Consider the following 10052-nt stretch of genomic DNA (forward strand, 5'->3'; position numbering starts at 1 on the left):
ATTTGCCTTATGGGCTCTCGGGTGTCTTACCAGTAGTTACCACAGCTTCACTTACCACTCAGCCCTAGCAAGGCAGTCCAAAACCTGGAGTTCTGTGTTTTGTAAGAATTTTCTTAGTGAATATTTTAGGGCTTAAGGAGGGATATGCTTCCCTCCACCCCCTGCCTCCACCTATGATCCACCCTCTCCTGACTGTGCCTAGCTGTAGATCCCTAGCTGCCCTGAACTGCTCTGCACATGCTTGCTGTAGAATGCACCCTTTGCCATGCTTTGGGCAGCAGCTGTCGTTTAAACCTGTAGAGCTGGGGCCTGGATAGTCCTCAATGACTATGCGGACCACCTCTAGAAATCACCCTGAAGTGGTAGCTACAGATTAGAGACAGCCAGCCCTATGTGGACTCTCAGCATGAGAAGTCCTGCACTTTCCCATCAATCAAGGTCTCAGGTGTCTCTTTTGAGATGATTCCCTGTCAGCCAGCCTGGCTGGCCCTGCCCTGACAAACAAGCTAGTACCCTCCAGCTCTGCCTTCAGGGAGAATGTGCTCACCCTCTAGCCACAGCAGTAAATTGTCTAATTTGAGGCTTAGAAGTAGGCAGCTGTCTTGTATTACAGGGATTCTGCTCCTGTGACCAGTCCTCTCCCAAACTATTCCTTAGCTTAGGTCCCTGGCATCCCTACGGCCAGGTCCACGCATGCACAGTTTGCATTCCTTCCGCGGGCTGTGGGCAGCAGGGCCCTTCAGACCCGAGGAGCTGGGGCGCAGCCTCACCCACCTGTATACTCTCAAGTGTGGAGAGAGACCACCTTCTCAAAACAACCCTGGGGAAGCAGCTGCATATTGGAGACAGTCATTCTCATTTGGACTCGCTGCCTCCCGGGTGGAGAGCTTCTCTGGCTCCCAGGTGTATGTTATAGAGCACACCCCAACTCGTCCTCCCAGCCCCACCCTAGCAAGGCAATGGAGTAACCCAGCACTCTGCACTCAGTCTGAATATTACTCATTGGGTATTATAGGGATTTCAAGGTGACATCACCTTGTTCTTCAAGAACTCATCTTGTGACCCAAGCCCTCCCAACCCTTGTCAGTTCCAGATCCTTGGCTATTCTGATCTGCTTCACACATTGGTTGGGCAGTAGGCATCCCTTCAGCCAACCTGGGGCAGCTGGGGCCCAACCTAACCACCTGGGATCTTTAGTGAGGAGATGGCCTAACTTCTAAAAATAACCTTAAGGTGGCAGCTAAAATTGGCCACAGTCAGTCTCTATGGAAACCTGACTCTTGAGGGTCCTGGTGGGCTTCTCCAGCAACCAGTGGTCCCAGCTGCTTTTATTAAGTGACTAGAGGCCCAGCGCATGAAATTCATGCACTTGGGGGAGGGGGTTCCTCAGCCCAGCCTGTGCCCTCTTGCAGTCCAGGAGCCCTGCCCCACAGAGGGAGGCCCCGCCCACCCACTTCAGCCCTCAGGTTGGTTGCCTGGGCCTCCCTCTTTGGGGTGATCATGAAGTGATGGCAGGGCCCCTCTGACAAATCACCTCACACACGCCTTGGCTGGCCTGGCACCAGTGCATGTCATAGCATGGTTGTCCGGACAGTTGTTCTGCTGTTCTGCCGTTCGGTCAATTTGCATATTACACTTTTATTATTACAGGCAGTCCTCAGGTTATGTTGGAGATCTGTTCCTACGGCATGATGTAACTCGATTTTCTCCGTAAATCGGAACCCACACATATAAGCACCTACATCACTCACATGGAGCGCATACACAGCAATAATGAAGTAAAACAGTAAAAAAATTAAAGGAAAGATAACTCCTGACCTTTACTTGTGGTAAATAAATAATAAAAAACATTAAGCACATATGTACATACATTGAAATGATGGAACTTTTTCTTTTTTATAAATACTGTAAATGGGAGATGGCGACATAACCACGAAATGATGTAAGTTGAGTCTGATGTAACCTGAGGACTGCCTGTATAGAAGATTGCTCAGTCAGTTGGCCTGGCCCCACCCTTGCAAGGCAGACCTATGTCCTCCAGCTCTCCTTTCCAGGGGAAATATCTGAATTTGTGTAGTGCAGTGACTGGATTTGCACAAATGCTTGTGTCCACAAGATCCTATTCCTGTGACCCAGCCTCTCCCAACTCATGGGCTCTTCCAGGTTCCTGGCCACCCTGGGTTGGGCTGCTGGTGAGTGCACAGTGGGCTTTGGCAGCTGGCCCTCCTGGCCTGTCCAGCTGGTGCCTGTTTTCAACCACCTGCATGGTTTCCCATTTGGAGAGGGCCACCCAATGGCAAGCTCCCTCTAGCTGCAGCAGCAAATCAGCCACAGTTAGTCCCACTGTACTTAGTGCCTCAAGAGGTCCCAGACTTCTGAAATCCTGCGTTCAGTTTAAATATTGTTCATTGGATAGCTTAAAGCTTGCAACATGGCATAAACCTTGTCCCCCAAGGACCCATCCTGTGACTCGACCTCTCCTGGCTCTTCCATTTTCAGAACCCTGGCTACTCTTATCAGCTCCATACATGCATGGGCATAGGCACCTCGTGACCAACCTCTGGCAGCCTGTGCATTCAAGACAGGGGATCCGGGAGCTGTCCCTAACCACCTGCTAGACTCCAGGTGTTGAGGAATCCCACCCCATCCTGGCAATAGTCTGTCCACACTTGGGCCTTCTGCCCAGTGGTATCCTGGGCTTCTCCACTGTCAACATATCCAGGTGTCTTATTCCAGGGAACCATGTCTGGCCAGCCCAATGGGCTCCACCCTGGCAAGGCAGGGCAGTTTAGCTTTTTCCAGCAGAGCCTTTGGAGGAAATACATGAATTGAGTAAGTTAGGGCTTTTATCTGCCTTGTGCTCCATGAGCGAGCGCCTAAGACCCCTGGACTCTCCAGACACCTGTCTCTTGTTACTGGGTCCACTTGGCATGTGAAAGGCACATGCACAGCAAGCACCCCATCAGCTGACCCCTGGCAGATGTTGCCCTCATGGCCAGGATAGCTCAAGGCGGTCCCAACGACCTGAACAGCCTTCAGAGGTGGAGGAGCCCCCCTCGCTGGTGACAGTCAGTCCCCATCTACTGGGCTGCCCACTGGCACCCCAGGCTTCTCCAGCCATCAAGAAAGTGTTTCTTATCAGGAGAAATGGAGCCGACAAGCCGACTGGCCCCACTCTGGCATTGCAAAAATGTCTGGCTTTTTCCAGTCCAGCCTTTAGAAAAATATGTGTATTTGAATAAGTTAGTGTTTTTTAAAAATATATATTTTATTGATTTTTTACAGAGAGGAAGGGAGAGGGATAGAGAGTTGGAAACATCGACGAGAGAGAAACATCAATCAGCTGCCTCCTGCACACTCCCTACTGGGGATGTGCCCACAATCAAGGTACATGCCCTTGGCCGGAATTGAACCTGGGACCCTTGCGTCCATAGGCTGATGCTCTATCCACTGGGCCAAACCGGTTAGGGCAATAAGTTGGTGTTTTTAATTAGGCATCCACCTTGTAATGGAAGAGCCAGCACCTGGGACCTTCAGCCTCTTCCACACCTGCTTCCTGTTCCTGGTGCAGGTTAGACTGGCCTGCAGGAGCACAGGCATGCGCAGTATGCATTCTGTCAGCCTGCTTCTAGCGGCCTGTTCCCTCCAGGCAGAAAAGCTAGGGGTGTTCCCCAACCACCCACACAACCCCAAGGGGTGAAGGGCGCCCCCCCGCCCCGCCCCTGCAACCTGAAGCTAGTTCCTCCTTATAGGGAAGTACTATCCTGTAGTGCCCCATCCTTCTCCAGCTGTCAAAAGGACCAGGTGTCTCAATGAGGGAACCTCTGCTCTTGAACTGGAAAATGGGAGGATGGTGGGTGGAAATGTAGAGGCAGTAGGGAGCGTGGTAGATAGGAGGTGAGGTTTATGGGAAGGTGACATGGTGGCCAGTGGACCAAGGAGATATATTTTGGGGGTACAATTCATGGCTTGCTGATTAACTGAATATGAGAGATAAGGAAAAGGGAAAAATAAAAAATGCCAACTTGGAAGTGTGAGCAATGAGCTGATAGAGGTGCTGTTTACTGAGTCAGGGGAGAGTGGGAGAGCATGAGGAGCCAGAGGGCATGTTGCATTGAAAATGAAATGGGCACTTCTTGCCATACTCTGTTTTTTTAATGATTGTCTCTCCCCAACCCACTTTTTTTTCTTCTCTTAGCCATTAGAATATTGTTTTGCTCCTAGCAAGGGGGCCCAGGGGAAGCAACATATGAACAGGAGCCAGACTAGGTCAGCTTCTCAAGGTCCCAGCCCCTTTTTGTTTTTGTTCCTCCAGCCTCAGTCTGGGGCTTTCCTTGTGGTGTGAGATGACTGCTGAACCCTCGGTGTTGGAAGAAAATTCTCCAAGAATAGTTCATTTTTGCGTGGTCCAGTCTTTCTGAGCAAAGGCACATTTCAATAGCAAATCTTTGGAAACTGAGAGAGTGTCTCCCTAAAGGTAGAGAACCTCCAGGGGGATTTGGAGAGTTAGAACTCTCTCCTTCTCCATCCTAGCGACATTTCTACTCTCCACGTTTATAACCTAGTGATGCCTTCCCTCTCTTTCCTGAAGGAAATTTGAGTAATGAGTAATCTCAAGAGGCAAATGTACCAATAGTTTATGAGCCTCCTAATTTTGGGATTCCTTTACTGTGATGCAAACACAATGGGCAGGTAGATTCTGGTTCTCACTGTGTCCTCCCCCTGGGATTGAGAAACCTGCTCTGGCTGCTTTTGCCATGTGTAATCACCTGTTTCTCTGACTCAGAGCGCCTCCTGCCGCCTGACAGTATATAAACTAGGGTAGGCTAACTCGTTAACTTCAAGTAAGGCAATGTCTCAGCCCTTCTGTTTCTGACAACAAATCTAAGTCTCAGGTGCACAGGCTGAGGCTGTTCTTGTAAAAGCAGTCTTAGAACCTTTAGCTTATACAATTGGCCAGAACTTGGCAACTTAGCACTCTGCAAGGCAAAGAAGTTTGAGGGTACATGTGAGATTTCTAGCTGCATGCCTTGCCACCCCAGACTACCTTAGAGTCTGATACCAAGGAATAAGGTGGGAGTGGGTGTCAGTGACGCAGCTAACAGCGCCTGTCCCAGGGTGTTTGTAACCCTGCCGTTCCACAGCTATCTTTCCCAGCTTCTCACAGTTTCCTATCAGTGGAAATATTTTTCAAGTTTCAAACAACCTACAGTTGTTGGGTAGGGCATTGGTAGGCGTGGGTCTGAATCCTAGTGTGCTGTTTAGTAATGGTGTGCCCTTAGGCACATTTCTTGCTTAGTCTCAGCTCCTGAAAATTGAAAATGATGATTTAAAAAATTCCCGACATGGTGACGAGGAGGGAAAAATGTGTCAATACATGCGAAGATTTGTAGTAAATATGAATCCCAGCTGAGAGGGTGGAAAGTGAAGGGAAAGTCCAGCACTTGTTGGCAGCATGGAGCCAAGTCACCTTTCAGAACAAAACAAGAGTCTGCTTCAGTGACGTTCCACGTCCAAGTTAACACAAGGTCAGCACAAGACCGTATGTCCTGACAGCCAACGACACCCAGGACTCCTGAACCGCACAAGCAACGGGCAGTTATTACCACTCCACTCCAGGGAAATATGCAGAGGGTCAGTGTGGACCATGGCCTCAAAATAGCGGAACATGAGTCTGGGCTTTCACTTACTGCAGCTTTAGTGGAAATAATTGGGTTGCATGTTTTCCTATTTGCATAAACAAAAGTACTTTCAACTTGGCACAGAAGCTTCCATGCATACAGAGCAATGCTCAGCATGGACCAGGAGAAGGAAAACACGACTGAGGAATCAGCATCCAGTCTTTACCACAAGCCTCTCCTATAAACCCATGCTCTGCTCGGATGGGACTGAAGTCCCAATATCTACAGGACCATTTGTACCCTTCTCAAATGTATTCTGCAGCTTTCTCGAAATTTATTGAGCAAATCAGAGATCAGAATGTTAAAAGGCATCATTGATTTGTATTAATTATCTACCATTCACCGCTATTCCAAATAAAGAGTGCATAATTAATACATATAAAGAAGCTTCCAGCAATGGAAGATGCTTGGTTGTTCTTTTCTGAAATTTTATACATTATTTTTAAAGTTATTTACTGATGAATTAGATTGTGTCTGAATCAAAACAATTGTCTGATTGTTTTGTGCCTCCAGTGGTAGCACCTGCTTCTTCCCAGGACTCAGTCTGCCCTTCAGGCCTTCAAAGCTTTCCTCTCTGGGAAGCTGATTGCATAATGTGTCCTGGCTCCTGGCCAATCATTTGTTCTATTTTTTTTGCAATTTTTTATTACAACTTAACTCAGTGAACATAAAAATCACCTTTAAAGTGTACAATTCAGTATTTTTAGTATATTACAAATCTGTGCAACCACCAGCACCAATCCCAGAATATTTTAATTATCTACAAATGAAACCCCATCCTCCTTAGCAGTCTCTCCTCATTTCCCTCTCACCTGGCTCCTTGCAAACACTAATCTACTTTCTGTCTCTACCTGTAATCTACTTCCGCCTATTCTGTATATTTCATATAAGTAGAATGAAATGATATGTGGGCTTTTGTGTTTGTCTTCTTTCACTCAGCATAATGTTTTCAAAGTTCATCCATGTCATAGTATGTTTATCCATGTCATAGTGTGTTCACCCATTCTCCAGTGTTCCTTTTATGGCTGAATGATATTCCATTGTATGAATCTACTGGATTTTGTGTATCCATTCATTAGTTGATGGACATTTTGGTTGTTTCCACTTTTTTGCTATTATGAATATGCTGCTATGAACATTTGTGTACAGGTTTTATATGAAGATATATTTTCAGTTCTTTTGGGTACGCACCTAGGAACAGAATTGCTGTGTTATCAGTAAAACTGTTTAACATCGGAGGAACTGGTAAAGTGTCTTCCAAAGTGGCTGACTAGTTTATATTCCCAACCTCAATGAGTCCCAGTATATATGTGAGGGTTTCATTACTGCACATCCTCACCAACACTTGTATGTGTCTTTTTTATTCTAGCCATCTTAGTGGGTGTGAAGAGGTATCTTACAGTTTCAATTTGCATTTCCCTAATGACTAATGATGTTGAGCCTTTTTTTAAGTGCTTATTGGCCACTTGCATATCTTGGTTGGAGATGTCTGTTTAATCCTTTGTCCATTTTTAAATAAGGTTGTCACCCTGGCCTTTGTTTCCCAGTGGTTAGATCATTGGCCCCCTTACCAAAAGGTCGTAGGTTCAATTCCAGTCAAAGGCATGTACCTGGGTTGCAGGTTCAACCCCTGATCCCTGTAGGGACACATAGGAGAGGCAACCAATCGATGTATCTCTCTCACATTGATCTTTCTCTCTCTCTTTTCTCTTTCATCCTCCCTCCCTTCCACTTTCTCTTTAAAAAAACAAACAAACAAACAAACAACAACAACAACAAAAACACAGAAAAATACCCTTGGGTGAGGATTAACAAAAAAATTAAATTAGGTTGTCTTTTTATTATTGACTTGTAAGAGTTTTTTATATATTCTGGATATTATACTCTTATCAGATATATGATTCGCAAATATTTTCTCCAATTTTTTAATTTACTTTTTTCTTTCTTAATAGTGTACTTTGGTGCACAAAAGTTGTTAATATTTTAACTTTATTTATTGTTGACTATTGTAGATGTCCCCATCCCCTCACCCCCACCCCCCACGTCCCTCTGGCCATCACCACATTGTCGTCTGTGTTCATGGTTATGCACATATGTTCTTTGGTTAATCCTTTCACCTTCTTTCATCCAGTCAAAAGATTTTAATTTTTATGAAATACAAATAATCTATTTTTTTTCTTTTGTTGCATGTGATATGATACCAAGGTCATGAAGATTTATACCTATATTTTCTTCAAGTGTTTTATTTTTTATTATTATTTTTTAAAAATATATATGTTTCATTGATTTTTTTACAGAGATAAAGGGAGAGGGATAGAGAGCCAGAAACATCAATGAGAGAGAAACTTTGACAAGCTGCCTCCTGTACACCCTCCACTGGGGACGTGCCTGCAACCAAGCTACATGCCCTTGACTGGAATCGAACCTGGGACCCTTTAGTCCACAGGCCGACACTCTATCCACTGAGCCAAACTGGTTAGGGCTTCTTCAAGTGTTTTAGTTCTTACATTTAGGTCTTTGGTCCATCTTGAGCTAACTTTTGCCTATGGTGTGGGGTAAGGATCCAAATTCAGTCATGCATGTGTATGTCCAGTTGTCCCACCATCATTTATTAAAAGCCTATTCTTTTCCCATGGAATGGTCTGGGCACACTTGTTAAAGATCAGTTGACCATATGTTTATTTCTGAATTCTCCATTCTATTCTATTAGTCTGTATGTCTGTTCTTACACAGGTACCACACTGTCTTGATTACAGTAGCTTTGTCCTAGGTCTTAAACCCAGGAGTGTAAGTCTTCCAACTTTATTCTTCTTTTTCAAGATTGCTTTGGCTATTCTGGATCCTTTGCATTTCTATATAAACTTTAGGATCAACTTGGCTGTTTCTGTAAAAAAAGAAGAATAAAGCCTAAAAAAAAAAAAGCAGTGACATATGTCAGTCAGTTTTTGCTCAATAATTGGAGACTATTTATTAGGAGCCCTTAGTTACAGAGTTAGGAACTCAGTGATCTGAGGGTAATTCAGAGTACTTAAGCTTAAATATTACCCCATCTCTTCAAACAACCACCAGGCACAGTAATGATGGGTAATCAATTTAGGAGGTCAAATTGCTCAGAGAGACCAGGAATGTCCTGACTCGACTGTCACCTTCTATTCCTTCTGCCTTGCTGTCCTTGCCAGCTTGGACTCTAGCAGAAGCCTGAGTCCTGGCCTGGGGTCTGTGCAAATGGCTGGGGGACTCCGGCAGGTCACTTTCTTCTCCAGCAGTCCAGGCCCTGTGTGCTCTCAGATCTTGAGAGGGTCCCTAAGTCCTACATCCCAGTGCTCAGAGACCCTGTAAATCTTCTGTGCACACACTCTAGCAGAAGCCTCCCCTCCCATCAGAGAGCTTTGCAGGGACACTTGGAAGAAACAGCATTGCAAGGACCCTGGGCTCTGATTCAAAAATTGCTGGCTTCTAAGTCACAGACAGTTAAGCACTCTAATCCATAAGGGCAAAAGGCAAAATAAATAGATAATAGCAGTTTTTAATCGTATAAAAACTAAATGTTGATCCATGTAGGAATGTCAGAGAACTTCACATTCCCACTGCTGCTTGGGACTCATGGACAATGCAGTTTTTATTTTCTGTGGCTGCAGTGTTCTAAGTGTCCTAGGCAAGGATTCCTAGCGAATTAAACCTCTATACACTGAGCCTTTTGCTACTGTCCTTTCTCAGGGAGTCAGAGTACAATTTGCAGATGAGCTTCCTGCTCTGGGAATCATGAAGAAGTTCTGCAGGTCTCTGGGACTGTCAGGGGCTGGTGGGAGAGCTCTGTTGAAGGCACTGGTTTCACAACCATCCTGGTTGGTTATGAGCACTGTAAAAACACTGCTGCCCCATATGGCTACTTTTTTTTTTTTTTTTTTGTCGAGGGCCCTCAGTTTCCCTGGCCGTTGAGTGATTAAGTACACCTGATGCAGGGATGAAAACCATTTGGGAGTCCCTGGCTGGCCTATAACCCTCTCAGGGAATGAACCACCTGCCTGGCTTCTGTGTGTCTTCCATGCCCACAATTCATTAGCTGAGCAGTGACCAATCAGACTCTCTCTTTCTGGAATCTGGAGATCTACCCAAACTGCTGTCACTCAATGCCTTGTACATGGACTTGTATGGATATGTCAAATGGCCACCATGTGTGGGCCAGGGTTTGGAGAGCAGGTAACCTGAGTGAGCAGAAACGCTGGGTTCAGGAGAAAGTCAGAAGTAGAAAGAAAGGAAAATAAGCAAAGGGCAACGTCCATGCCTACCTTCCCCATAATGCCAGCTGGGCCTGCTGCAGTGACCAGGCCCAGCCCAGATGCGGGACGAACCATAAAGGACATCTGTCCT

This window comes from Myotis daubentonii, chromosome 3, assembly GCF_963259705.1.
Source record: "Myotis daubentonii chromosome 3, mMyoDau2.1, whole genome shotgun sequence".
Taxonomy (NCBI): domain Eukaryota; kingdom Metazoa; phylum Chordata; class Mammalia; order Chiroptera; family Vespertilionidae; genus Myotis; species Myotis daubentonii.